A 4,642-nucleotide genomic window follows, 5' to 3' on the forward strand; every position below is an offset into this window, starting at 1 on the left:
CAGTTGAATGAATGGTAAAAATCACTGTTTCATGTAAAGTTTGGATTACTGGAAAAAAGGATTTGTGAGGCTAGTCTTTAGACAGAGTTTTGCTGTTGTTGCCCAGAGTGAAATGAGCAGTGCAATGGCGTGATCTCGACTCACCGCAACCTCCGCCTCCCGGGTTCAAGCGATTCTCCTGCCTCAGCCTCCTGAGTAGCTGGGACTACAGGCACCACGTCTGGCTAATTTTGTACTTTTTTAATACAGACGGGGTTTCTCCATGTTGGTCAGGCTGGTCTTGAACTCCTGACCTCAGGTGATCTGCCTGCATGGGCCTCCCAAAGTGTTGGGATTACAGGCTTGAGCCACCATGCCGGGCCTGAGGCTAGTCTTAAACTGTAGCGAATCTGATGTGCTCTGTGTGTCTTTCTATATTGTTCTATCATGGAGAGGAGTACCTTAGGATAGAACATGGGCTTAGGATACCTGTGAGCTCGCTTTTCAAGACAGCCCAGCAAACTAGTCAGTCATGTGCTTGGGGAGCTTGACCTTGTAACCATGGGCCATGCTTTCTCTTTTCTTTTCTTTTTTTTTCGGTTATAGCAGCACTTTTATTTTTCCTTACACAATGACGTGTTCCTGGGGTCTGATGTTCTCACAAAACAGTAGAAAACCAAAATTTGTTGTCATCTCTTTAAAGAATCGAGAATTGCATACAAAAAAAATCTTGCATAAATTACAAGGATGAATACATTTACAGGTGTAAATGCAAACTGCTTCCAACTCAAGGCAAGTAACAGCCCATGGTGTTCTGGCAGAAAACATCAGCTAAGAAAACTGGGTCCTATGGCTTGGACTTTCCAACCCTGACAGACCGGCAGGACAGAAACAACTGGTTCAGGAGCCCTTGCCAGCCTCTAGAGAAATCCCAGAACACTCAAGCCCTGACACATTAATACCCTGCACAGATTGGAGACTGCTGGCCACGCAGACTCACCAAGCCACAGACTTGTTTTCCACAAGCACGTTCTTACCTCAGCCACAAAGTGACCAAGCCACATGTACTAAAGGTTCAACTCAAAGATATGTACAGGGTATTAAACAAATACCAAGGGGAACAGTTAACTTGAATACAAGGTCAAAATCAGGAACAAGTTCTACAATCCAGTGCTGATATCAGATACAAGCTTCAAGGACAATTTCTTTTCGAAGGCTTATTCCAGTTTCGTGAGACTAGCATGAGGTGTATGCATTTGCCAAGGGCAAGTTTATACATCTGAATTAACCCGTGCAGCAAATGCTACGCATCTGCTCGGTCCATTTAGAAGCATTTGCAGTGGACGATGTAGGGGCCCAACTTGTCCTACTTCTGCTTGCTTATCCACATCTGCTGGAAGGTGGATAGTGAGGCCAGGTTGGAGCTGCCGATCCACACCGAGTACTTGCGCTCTGGGGGTGCAATGATCTTGATCTTCATGGTGCTCGGTGCCAGGGTGGTGATCTCCTTCTGCATCCTGTCGGCGATGCCTGGGTACATGTTGGTGCCTCTGGACAGCACCGTGTTGGCGTACAGGTCTTTGCGGATGTCCACATCACACTTCATGATGGAGTTGAAGCATCTCATGGATGCCACAAGGTTCCATGCCCAGGAAGGAAGACTGGAACAGTGCCTCCGGACACCGGAACTGCTCATTGCCGATGGTAATAACCTGGCCATCGGGCAGCTTGTAGCTCTTCTCCAGAAAAGAGGAAGATGCGGTGGTGGCCATCTCCTGCTCAAAGTCCAGGACAACGTAGCACAGCTTCTCCTTGATGTCGTGCACAATTTCCCATGGTGAAGCTGTAGCCATGCTCGGTGAGGATCTTCATGAGGTAGACGGTCAGGTCCCGGCCAGCCAGGTCCAGACGCAGGATGGCATGGGGGAGGGCGTAGCTCTCGTAGATGGTCACCGTGTGGGTGACCCCGTCTCCAGAGTCCATGACAATGCCAGTGGTGCGCCCAGAGGTGTAGAGGGACAGAACTGCCTGGATGGCCACGTGCATGGCTGGGGTGTTGAAGGTCTCAAACATAATCTGAGTCATCTTCTCTCTGTTGGTCTTGGGGTTCAGGGGGGCCTCGGTCAGCAGCACCGGGTGCTCCTCTGGGGCCACGGGCAGCTCGTTGTAGAAGGTGTGGTGCCAGATCTCCATGTCGTCCCAGTTGGTGACGATGCCATGCTCAATAGGGTACTTCAGGGTCAGGATGCTGCCCGTGCTCTGGGCCTCGTTGCCCACATAGGAGTCCTTCTGGCCCATGTCCACCATCACGCCCTGGTGTCGGGGGCATCCGACGATGGAGGGAAACACGGTTCGGGGGGCGTCGTCCCCAGCAAAGCCAACTTTGCACATGCTGGAGCCATTGTCAATGAGGAGCATGGCGATCTCTTCCATTGCGACCGGCGGAGGAGTAGGACGGTGGAGCGGCAGAAGAACAAGGTGCACGAGTTGGCGGTGGCAACTCGCTTTCTCTTTTCACAGTGGTGGCTGGATTCAATTTCTGGTTCAAATTCTGGTTCAATTTCTGGCTTGGAAAATGAGTCCTTTATCTTCTGTGTATTTATATGTATTATGTCTGTGATGTTTATATATGAAAGAGCTTTGATTAACTGGTTTAATAATAATAGGTGCTTAAATCAAATATCTTATCAGAAAAGTAAAAAGTGTAATGCCTTTTATTTAGTTCGTGTGACATTAGTAATCTTTGGGATATAAAAACAGCTGTAAAGATTATTGGTAAAATAAAAATGTCTTCAAAATTGTAATCATTTGTTCTAAATTAGGCAGGTCAAATATTAGGTTTGCTAAATGCTTTAAGGTCATAAACTGCTTCTTTGACTTTGAAAATTGTTCAATTTACCTACTTTGGAGCATTAGATTCTAGATAAGGCCTGGGGACATGTGGAGTTAGCCATGTCCCCTAGCTATGCTGGAAAGAGTCAGCCCTTATCTGCACTTCTGTCTGATGTCCTAGGCTCCACACCTAGTACATAATTAAAATCCCAAACTTACCAAGGTTTTTGTCGCCCAGGCTGGAGGGCAATGGCACAATCTCAGCTCACTGCAACCTCTGCCTCCCGGGTTCAAGCGATTCTCCTGCCTCAGCCTCCCAAGTAGCTGGGACTACAGGCACATTCCACACGCCCAGCTAATTTTTGTATTTTTAGTAGAGATGGGGTTTCTCCATGTTGACCTCAGGTGATCTACCCGACTCAGCCTCCCAAAGTGCTGGGATTACAAGCATGAGCCACTGGGCCCAGCCATGATGATCTGCTCTTTAACAAAAATTTGTAAAGGGTTATAAAAGGTTTATGAAAATCTTACCTTATGGTCAAACTGATTAAGATTAAAATACATTTGTTATAAGGTTTTATTAAGAATTGGGTTTGCCGGGTGTGGTGGCTCACGGCCTGTAATTCCAGCACTTAGGGAGGCCAAGGCGGGCAGATCATGAGGTCAGGAGTTCAAGACGAGCATGGCCAATATGGTGAAACCCCATTTCTACTAAAAATACAAAAATTAGCCGGGTATGGTGGCAGGCACCTGTAATCCCAGCTACTCGGGAGGGTGAGGCAGGAGAATCGCTTGAACGCGGGAGGCAGAGGTTGCAGTGAGCTGAGATTGCGCCATCGCACTCCAGCCTGGTGACAGAGCAAGACACCATCTCAAAAAAAAAAAAAAAAAAAAGAAAGATAAATTGGGTTTGACATCAATAATGCATTAATGCAACAGTGACATTTGGCTTATTTGGTATAAAAGTCATACAAGGCCGGGCGCAGTTACTCACGCCTGTAATCCAAACATTTTGGGAGGCCGAGGCAGGCAGATCATCTAAAGTCGGGAGTTTGAGACCAGCCTGACCAACATGGAGAAACCCCGTCTCTACTAAAAATACAAAAATGAGCCGGGCGTGGTGCCGCATGTCTGTAATCCCAGCTACTCGGGAGGCTGAGGCAGGAAAATTGCTTGAACCCAGGAGGCAGAGGTTGCGGTGAGCTGAGATCATACCATTTCACTCCAGCCTGGGCAACAAGAGCGAAACTCTGTCTCAAAAAAAAAAAATCATACAAAAGCATTGTCAAATAAAAAATGGTGTTTGGTTTTCTTTGGGCTGTATTTGTATAAATATGTTATTGGTATGTGGTCCCAAATTATGGAAAACTCCTATAATTCTGATATGGCTTAGTGTTTGTTATTAATAATTATAATTGTTACATAAAATCATTGTATGCCACAGAGGTAAAGAAATTTCTTTTTTTTTCCTTTTCTTTTTTTTTGAGATGGATTCTCGCTCTATCGCCTAGCTAGAGTGCAGTGGCGTGATCTTGGCTCACTGCAATCTCCACCTCCCGGGTTCAAGCGATTCTCCTGCCTCAGCCTCCCGAGTAGCTGGGACTACAGGTGCGCCACCACACCCAACTAATTTTTGTATTTTTAGTAGAGACGGGGTTTCACCATGTTAGCCTGGATGTTCTCGATCTCCTGACCTCGTGATCCACCCAACTTGGCCTCCCAAAGTGCTGGGACTACAGGCGTGAGCCACTACGCCCTGCTTGTCAATTGTGGTTTGTTGTTGTTGTTGTTGTTGTTGTTGTTTTTTAATTTTTATTTTTTTTTTTTGTTT

General features: G+C 46.7%; 1 pseudogene; it reads right to left on the reverse strand.

Annotated features, from left to right (window-relative positions):
* Positions 1–1,042: 1,042 nt before the first annotated feature.
* On the reverse strand, positions 1,043–2,412 carry LOC102138824 (actin, cytoplasmic 2-like; annotated as a pseudogene).
* Between the last annotated feature and the right edge of the window lie 2,230 nt (positions 2,413–4,642).

Source organism: Macaca fascicularis, chromosome 2 (assembly GCF_037993035.2).
Source record: "Macaca fascicularis isolate 582-1 chromosome 2, T2T-MFA8v1.1".
NCBI lineage: Eukaryota > Metazoa > Chordata > Mammalia > Primates > Cercopithecidae > Macaca > Macaca fascicularis.